At 39.6% G+C, this 10,000-nt stretch overlaps 1 long non-coding RNA gene across 1 annotated transcript in view; it reads left to right on the top strand.

Moving 5' to 3' along the window:
• The window catches only part of LOC148314275 (uncharacterized), a 14,829-nt gene that overhangs the window by 2,669 nt on the left and 2,160 nt on the right, over nt 1–10,000 (top strand). Inside the window, exon 2 of the long non-coding RNA XR_015841857.1 lies at nt 6,179–6,256. This is a non-coding gene — a long non-coding RNA (uncharacterized LOC148314275). The remainder of the gene's footprint in view (nt 1–6,178; nt 6,257–10,000) is intronic.

Below are 10,000 nucleotides of genomic sequence, written 5' to 3'. Positions count from 1 at the left end.
AGCAGTTGGAAACTTAATAACGTCGTGTTTTTTGGCCATTTACATGGTAGCAGAGGATGGTTTCCAACTATAGAGTACCGCAGAAATTTGACGAAGCCAGACCATACGAGTGCTGGAAAAATGAAGTTAGCATTTGGAGACTTGTTACGGACTTGGGAAAAAAAGAATCAGGCACTTGCGGTGGCGCTGGGTCTCGAAGGAAGAGCCCCAGAGACTGCTTTGGAAATATCCGCGGAGGATCTAAATCAAGAAAATGGTATGGAAACACTTCTCGCTAAGTTGGACACGGTGTTCTTGAGAGAAGAAAAAGACCGCGCTTTTGAAGCGTATTCGTATTTTGACTCGATAGCAAAAGACAGTGCGGCATCCATGGCGGACTATCTAATAGACTTCGAGCAAAGATACAACCGGATGAAAAAGTACAACATGGCCCTGCCTGACGCTGTGTTAGCATTTAAACTACTGGATACAGCGTGTCTCGAGGAGAAGAATAGACAGATTGCGAACTTGACATTTGCATCGATGAAATCGCCGTTGAAAAGGATTTCGGAGGGAAAATCACCGGCGCAATTAACGGCAGTGAGATGAAGGATACCGCCTTTTTCACGGATCAAAAGCAAAGAGTATCCGAAAAATTCAGAAGAAGTAACGTCTCGTCACAGAGTGGACAGCGGCCGCCACAGCAAGGTAAAAATCCACTCGACAAATATGGCAAGCAAACAAAATGTGCTATTTGTCAAAGCACGTATCACTGGGTGAAGGATTGTCCTCATCGGAGGAATGAAGTCAAGTTGACGGAAGGTGATGGTGTGGAGGAGTGTAACATCACACTGTTTACTAAGATTGTGACCAACTCTGAGATATTTCTGGCTGAATCACTGGGATCGGCCATAATTGACACTGCACCCACCCGTACTGTTTGTGGTGAGAAGTGGCTGGATTGTTACCTTAAAGAACTGAGCCAAAGTCAAGTGAACAAACTGCAGCAAACACAATCTCCAAGCTGCAGGCCTTTTAGATTTGGAGATGGGCAAGTGGTGCACTCCAATAGAAAAGTAAAGATCCCAGCCAAGATTGGACAAACAAAATGTCACATTGAAACAGAAGTTGTTCCTGCTGATATTCCTTTATTGTTGATCAAAATGTCTTTAAAGAAAGCAGGGACTGTTTTAGACATGGAGAATGACAGAGTTGTCATGTTGAAGCAACAAGTGCCTCTTGAGTTCACCAGTTCCGGACACTACTGTGTGGACATAAGAGATGGAAATACAAAGGTGAGCAACAATGAAGGTGAAGTTCTTGGTGTCACAACAGGGATGTCTTCTAGAGAAAAACGCAAAGTGCTCCTGAAGCTTCACAAGCAGTTTGGTCATGCCTCCGCTGACCGGCTGCAGAGGCTTATTCAAAGCTCTGGAAATACTGACAAAGACTGCCTGATCATTCTGGAGGACATCATTCGTGACTGTGAGATATGTCAGAAACACCGCAGGACTGAGCCCAACCCGGCAGTTGGCTTGCCCTTAGCCTCCGAATACAATGAAACAGTGGCAATGGATCTACATGAGCTGGAACCTGGTGTGTGGTACCTCCACATCATCGATCACTTCACACGTTTTAGCGCTGGAAACATCATGAGGTCTAAGAAACCTTCGGATATAGTCAGCTCCTTCATTCATTCGTGGAGACGTATTCACGGTGCCCCCAAGCGGATCTTCACGGACAATGGTGGAGAGTTCAATAATGAGGAGATTAGAGACATGGCGGAGAAATTCAACAGTGAGACGAAAACTACAGCGGGGTACAGTCCCTGGAGCAACGGTTTGTTGGAAAGACACAATATGACTCTGACTGAGACACTTATGAAAGTAAAAAAGGAAAATGGGTGTGGCTGGAAAACTGCTTTAGACTGGGCTCTTATGGCCAAAAACAGTCTGATCAATGTGCATGGTTATAGTCCACACCAGCTTGTGTTTGGACTTCCGTCTGTCTTAATTGATAAACCACCTGCTCTAGAGAGTACGAATATGAGTACTAGAGTAGGGCAACACTTAACAGCATTACATGCTGCTAGAAAAGCTTTCACAGAGGTGGAATCCTCTGAAAGAATTAGAAGGGCGTTACGTAAGCAGCTCAGACCTACAGATGAAATGTATGAAACAGGTGACTAAGTGTATTATAAGCGACAGGATAGTTCAGAGTGGAAGGGTCCTGCTGTAGTTATAGGTCAGGATGGAGCCGTTGTGGTCGTAAGACATGGCGGAATTCTTGTCAGAGTGCATCAATCCAGTAAATTAAATGCACACAATGAGCATGAACCTGCACTTCGCAGTGTTCCCAACAATGGTATAGAAAATGAAAATATGGTTCAGACTGATGTGTTAGAGAATTCAGATGATGAACAAAGTGTCTTCATGGAGGAGAACAAATTACTGAAAACACAGAAATAAATGATAAAGACACGAACAGACAGACTGATGAGATGGGGCCCAGAAACAGAGAGTGATGTAACTCCTGCTGTTTCATCTACTGATGTAAAATTAAAAAGGGGTCAGGTGGTCACATTTACAAACAAAGATAATGATACTCAGTACACTGCCAGAGTTTTAGGCAGAGCAGGAAAGGCCAAGGGGCAATACAAAAATTGGTACAATTTGCAGCGGCTAGAACCTAATGGAAGTGAGGGACAAAGACAAGCATTAGATATGTCACAGGTTGATAATCTTCACACAGATTGTGAAAACACTGATGCCGATGTACTCATTACCAAAGACATCTCTTTTGATGCGGCTAAACAGCAAGAGATTGATAACTGGAAAAAGAACAATGTTTATGAAGAGATCATTAACAAAGGTCAAAAATGTGTTTCTACTAGACGGGTCTGTACACTGAAAGAAACTGCTAATGGTATTGTAACTAAAGCTCGCCTTGTGGCAGAGGTTTTGAGGAAATCAATATTCACAAGTTGCAAAAAGATTCTCCTACATGCGCATCCGAGTCACTTCGATTGCTGTTAGCTGTGGCATGTCAAAACAAGTGGACGGTTCATTCTGTGGATATTAAGTCAGCCTTTCTACAGGGAATGGAACTCTCGAGAGACATTTACATTCACCCCCCACCAGAAGCTGGTGTGAACAGAAGCAGTGTTCTATGGAAACTAAAGAAATGCATGTATGGACTTGCGGACGCATCCCTCTATTGGTACAACAAAGTCAGACAGACAACTCATGCTGAAAACTGGTGGTAAAATGTCTCAAGTTGACCCTGCAATATTCTATTGGCAGAATGAGCAATCTTTGGTCACAGGATTATTGGCGTGTCATGTGGATGGTTTTCTTTGGAACTTCGTTTCCAATGTTATCCCTGTAATTAAGTCTGCTTTTCATGTGAGCCATGAAGAACATGAGAATTTTTCATATGTGGGGATGGACATTGCAACTGTTGACGGTGTAGTGCAGGTGCATCAGAACACTTACATTGAGACCCTACAACCAGTTCCTTTAGAGAAGGCGCGTTCTGTACAGAGAGATGCTCCACTGAATGAGTCAGAGAGAGATCAGCTCAGGTCCAAAATTGGACAGATTTTGTGGGTTGCTAAACAAACAAGACCTGATGTTATGTTTGACACATGCAGTCTGGCATCGAACATTAGAAATGCTACTGTTCCGTCCATACATGAAACCAACAAGGTGATACGGAAACTAAAGTTAGAGAAAGTCACACTTAAATTTCAGTATTTGGGCGAAAATGATTATTTGAGTTTGACTGTCTTCAGTGATGCTTCGCTGGGGAATCTTCCAGATGGAGGCACACAGGGTGGGGCTTTAATAGCTCTCACGGGAAATTTTGGAAAATTCTCCCCTTTGTTTTGGCAATCTAAGAAAATCAGACGTGTAGTGAGGAGTACACTGGCAGGAGAAACATTGGCAATGTCAGATCGATTGACAATGCCAAGTTCTTGGCTACACTCTATTCTGAGCTTGGAAAAGCCGACCTGAATACTCTTCCTCTCATCTGTGTCACTGATAACCATTCCTTGTTTGATGCTCTCAAATCCAAAAAACAGGTAACAGAAAAGAGACTTAGGTTAGAAATAAGCAGTATCAAAGAACTGCTTCAGGTAAACAAAATCAAAGTGCACTGGTCAGATGCAAAGTCACAACTTGCTGACTGCTTAACAAAAAAAGGTGCTTCTCCCCTGATGCTTCTTAAAGCCCTAGAAGAAGGTGTATGGGTGCAGTGATGTTATACACGTTATGTGAATTTTTTCCTTGAATTTGTGTTCTGTTAAATGCATTTTATAAATGTTCAGGATTGCTGCCACTTTTCTTATTTTATTTTTTTTTTTGTTTAAAGAAAGAGGGAGATTGTTAACATCCCGCATGTTGTGTGCGGATATCGCAAGAACCTGCGTGACTCTGTTTATTGTTCCGTGTTCGCCTGTGCGAGGAGGATGCAAGTGAATTAAAGCAGTTGGAAACGTCGTGTTTTTTTTGCCATTTACAATACGATCCATTTATTCCAAACATGGGGTGCATCTGACTATTAAGTGGATACATACATACAGTTACTAGTTACCTGTTAAAAATACAGTTAGTAATGAAATCTAAGTGCCATATTATTAATATAGCAGGTAAACATTTAATTATTTTTGGATTGCTTCAATACCAGATATGTTGAAAGAAATTAATACAACAAAAAAAATCAATATGCTGTTTATTTATATATATTTGTCAGTTTTTTTTATAGCTGTAAAAAAAGCATAGTTTTGGAATACTGGAAGAATCTTCCATGATGACAAGCTGTCCGGATGTTTTTGACAGTTGACACATTTCTTTGTAAATGTTTTTAAAATGAATAATTCCTGCGGTGAATACAATCCAAAATAGTCACCATCTACTCCCTTCTTGTTTAGCCTGCAAGAGGACTCGACTGCGAGATCTCTCTCCCACAAATTAAAAATGTAATTCTAAAAAAAATATTTCTTTTATTAAATGTACCTCTTATCTGATTGTTTCTTTCTGCAACAGTAATGTTATACAGTTATTATTATTTTTTTGTATCCTGAATACAAAGCAGCGTTTTCTTTTCCGTTGAGGTCTGTAGCCGGAAGCAACAGCCTTTCACAATAAAAGAATTAGCACAAACGTAATTAATGTGCGATAAAATGATTGTCTGCATTAATAAACATGTAAATCAGGGGTGCTCAGACTTTTTCAGCATGCGAGCGACTTATAAAATGACCAAGGCAAAATGATCTACCTACTATAAAAATTTTTATATATATATTTTATATTATATATATTATATATTATATATATATATATATGTATATATATATATATATGTGTATATATAGGGGGAGGGAGAGAGAGAAAGAGTGAGGGTGTGTGGGTGTGAGACTTTTTTTGTACAATGTATGTAGATGTAGCCAATCTCGGTGGCGGCTTTCGCTTTTCAAGTAAGTTGTCTGAAAAATGACTGCAGTCCGAAAATCCCGCTCCACATTTCCCGTCTATGGTATTGTGATGGTAGACTGGCAGATGAGGCAAACGCACTTCAAAAATGTCATTATGAAAAACAACGCCTCCTCCCATTCCGTATTAAAGTGATACGTTTTTGTCTTCTTACTTGGTCCAGCACCCCCACTCATGTTTATACCCCCCTTGAGTTCAAGAGAATAAAACGAGGGCTTAAAATTGGAGGTAACCAACTCGCTAGCTTGTTAGTTGTGCTGCACTTACCACCATTGATTGCGCATGCGTGGTGACCTATGTGTCACAAAAAAAAAAACAGGTGTCATCTGACTGGCTGCCCTGTATCAATCACGTGACGGATAATGATAGGCTGACGTCTATTTTTTATGTCATCTACCCATACTACCTTTGCGATCGACTGGTCGATCGCAATCGACGTAATGAGCACCCCTGATGTAAATGAATGTGAAATTAACGTGTTAAATTGCCCAGCTCTTTTTTGTTGGAATTTCAAATGTTCATTACAAAAGGTAAAGAAAAACACTACTCTGCTACAATCTAACTTCCAATGTGACACACAGTTAATTTGTTAATTGGTTGCGGTTATTTTGGACTAAGATTATGATTGGCTGTTCCATTTTTGATCATTTGCCATCAATCCTTGCTTAAACTCACGAATAACTGCACTATCCTCGTCTTCCTAGTATGGATGGAGCTGACCTCTGCTTTGAAATTGTGAAGAGAGCTGATGCTGGGTTTGTGTACAGTGAGGCTGTGGCCAGGTAAGAAACCCATCACCTGAGTATTGTTATCTTAATATGTGGAAGATTCCTAGTGAAATTGTGCATACGCACAACAACTGAAAATTGCATGTGCCCAAAAATATCCAGACTTGTAAAATCGTGCAAAGGTTGGTACTTTATTTTTCTACCCTGTAAATGCCCAGATTTATCCATAAAATGTCAACGTACAGCATCAACCAATGAGCCTATTGGTAATGGTACTTTACTGTCACTCATGGCAGTGACTATAGGGAGATTATTCTGTATACTTGATAAATAGATGACACTTAATAGTCTAGAGCTGGGTTTAAAAAAAATTGATGTATTGAATTTCATAAATTTTGCTCTTCATAGTCCGATATCAATTCATAAAACAATGTATAACCCCCCCAAAACATATGGTTGGAAAACCTTTGTATGGTGGTATTACCTCATTTCGCCACAAGGTGGCCCATGTATCTATTACATCAATAGGGTATCCACGGCATGTGGCTCAATGCTCACAGCCATCTCAAGGAGTGGAAGTATCTCTCGTGAGCTTTTCGCAATGAAAATAAAGCTTCCCGTCAACATTAACAATTTGGTCGTCTCTTTAATAGCAAAATAAAGTCGATCTCAAGGAGCGGAAATCTCTCTCGGAAGCTTTTCGCTTTGAAAATAAAGCTTCTCGTCAACATTAACAAGTTGGTCGTCTCTTTAGTAGCAAAATAAAGTTAAATATAATTGTATATTAAAATGTATATATGGTTTAAATTACATCAAAGAATAAGTTGAAGTAAGGAATAAATTTGCTTTAAATTTTTAATGTCGGCTAAAATAAATGTATGCTTGGCCTTTTGATTCTCCTTTTATTGTAGGATGTAACGTTAACTTGTTAGTTTTTATACATTTTTTTTTATTTTACCCAGGAGACCTCAACTGGTCTGGCAAGGATAATTGAACATAATACACAACAATATGAACCAAAATAAATGTCTGTACACTGGCGTTTGTTTTTTTGTTTTTCTTTTTTTTTGGGGGAGATGTTTGTGACCATTTGGACTGCTGTTAAATGGTGTCATTTTGCCATAAATAATTGTGACAGTGCATGTAAAAATGTCTTCTACACATGTATGTCAGACCGGTAAATTTGTATAATAATATATCACAAACATAATGTATTGATAGTGATTATATAATTTCTACACCGCGTGTAGATTTTCTTTGGGGGGGGATCAGAAATTATCTTGCATTTTTAACCTTGAGGGGTTCAGTGATGAGCCAAAACCCTTACTCATTGGTACAACAGCATTTTACATTTTTTAGCTGTTCAATAGAAGAGCTCTATTGAAGTTTCATCCATCCATCCATCCATCATCTGTACCGATTCTCCTCACTAGGGTCGCGGGGGGTGCTGGAGCCTATCCCAGCTATCTTCGGGCTGCAGGCGGGGGACACCCTGAACTGGTTGCCAGCCAATTGCAGGGCACACAGAGACGAACAACCATCCGCACTCACACTCATACCTAGGGGCAATTTCGAGTGTTCAATCGGCCTGCCTATTGAAGTTTCATTTTCATATATTTTTTTGTTTGCCACATTGTGTTGTGAAAGCAATAAAATCATGCTATTTAGCTTACCAGGATGCGCTTCTTGCAAGTCATATTGATAATTAAAGGTGTCCATCTTTCCAAACCTAGACGAGTGTAAGTGTTATTAGCTTTGGATTTTGCATACCACTAAGGGTGCTACAGATATTTTTATGTCAAAAGTTTACAGTGAGTTTTATACACTTAACACAACCTGCCCCACAGTTGCAATTGATTTCATAATTTGTTTTGATCAGGTCATGCTCAATGAGATACATGATTAAGCTAACTGCATTGGGTTCAATTCTTAATATAAAAAATCATATTTTTGCTGCATTAGTTCTCCTGGGATTGTGTTGCAGATTAAATTAAAATTGGTACTGAATGAAATCTTTGACTGAATCGAAAATCAAAGTGAATCAATCAAATCGGGGCCTTGCAAATTAGTATTGAATTGGTTTTGAAAATCTGAATCAATACCCAGCCCTACTTGATCCGAACACTTTTTTACAAGCAGTGTTAAAGCAATCTGAATGCAATGTGCATTTCATGCAAACATGTTTATAAGGCAAATGTGACGCTGTAACGCTGTGAGTGTACATTTTATAATATCAATGACTGTATTAAGTGTTTTGCTGCACCCAACATATATGAGTGGTATGCAACCCACGTCACTTTTTGAACATGAAAGTTTGATCTGGGCATTGAGGTTTTTTTACTTAAAAAACAAAACGAAAAAAATATTCATCTATTTATTAAAACAACTATTTATTGCTTATCGATAACTTTTGCTAAGAAGTAAAATAGAGGACAGGACGATCGCTCCTCCATTGACAAAGAGTCGTCTTCCATTATAACATGGAGAAAAGCGGATTAATATATTTCTTATCTTTCTTTCATTTCATTCATTGGTTGATTTTTGGAATACTAATTCAGGAAAACAAGAAAAAAATCAAAGTGGGCTGCCACATTATCGAAAAGGTTTCTTTGCTACAAACTTATTTTTATAATTTTTGTATTTGCTCACTCACGCTATCACGAGTAAGTGCATTCTCATCTGTCTGTATAATAAAAATCAAAACTGCAACACATACATAGCCTGGTTACAAGACACAAGAAGAAGAGCACACAGCACTCTTTTTGTTCGAAGTCACCTCATCGTACAATTGCGATTAAAATTTTGAATTTATGCAAAACGAGAAATTCATCCACTTGTGAAATCTTGTGGCAAAACCGCTCACACTGCGCAAGTGTGTTGTGGAGCTCTGTTAGCCTTGATAGCCAGACTCAACACTGTACCAGTGCTTGAGTATGGTCACAGTCGTATGAAGCAATATTTTGAGGCGGGGCAGACTCAAGTAAACAGACAGAAGAATCAACCAATCAGCGAAGAGCAGACATGACAACATAAAAGTGACTTGGAGAAGTCGTGGGGAAGCAAGGCGAGCGTGTCTTCTTTTTAAATGCTCCCAGTGCAGTCAGCTGCGCGGGTAATGCGGGTTTTAATTACCATATATTTTCGCAGTCATAGGACGCGCTGCCTCAAAGGGCGCAACACCTGTTGAGGGTGCTATTTCTGTCTTTGAAGCACACACTGGGTTGCTCAGCTGCTTTTAGCATAGCAATAACTCGGCTGCTCAAGGCGCTAGCTCAGCTGCTTTTAGCATTGCAATAGCTCGGCTGCTTGAGCTGACTCAGCCCATGGCAATTCACTTTGCCTCAATACCATAAGCAATCGCCACATTTCAAAGACAGTTGCCATGATACCATTGACAATCACTATCATTAACAATGACTCTAACGAATAATAGGTATCATGGCAATAGTCTACAAGACTACGTCAGGGGAGGGACTTCACTGGTCACCACACTCCTTAGAGTCACGGTTTCAATAAAAAAAAAAAACTCAGCATACAAGCAAACAATGAAACAAAGAAATAAGATTAACACAAAACATGTATCTCTCATGCCATCAATATACCAAAAAGAAATAAAAGTAACACAATGATATAGCAATGGCTTCTTGGGAGCCATTAGAGCAATGCCTTCTGGGAGCCACTCAGACTCAGCCAATCACATGGCTGTTTAGAGAGATTTGCATGGCTGTTTAGAGAGATTTGCATGGCTGTCTAAAGAGATGTGCTGTTATGCTTTGGGCTTTTTGTCTGTTGTCTAAA

The sequence above is a fragment of the Idiotropiscis lumnitzeri genome, unplaced genomic scaffold (genome assembly GCF_059441095.1).
Source record: "Idiotropiscis lumnitzeri isolate Australia: NSW breed Sydney's pygmy pipehorse unplaced genomic scaffold, RoL_Ilum_1.0 HiC_scaffold_346, whole genome shotgun sequence".
Classification (NCBI taxonomy): Eukaryota; Metazoa; Chordata; class Actinopteri; order Syngnathiformes; family Syngnathidae; genus Idiotropiscis; species Idiotropiscis lumnitzeri.
Note: the sequence above shows the minus strand (reverse complement) of the source record. Positions and strands in the feature narration are given on the sequence as shown.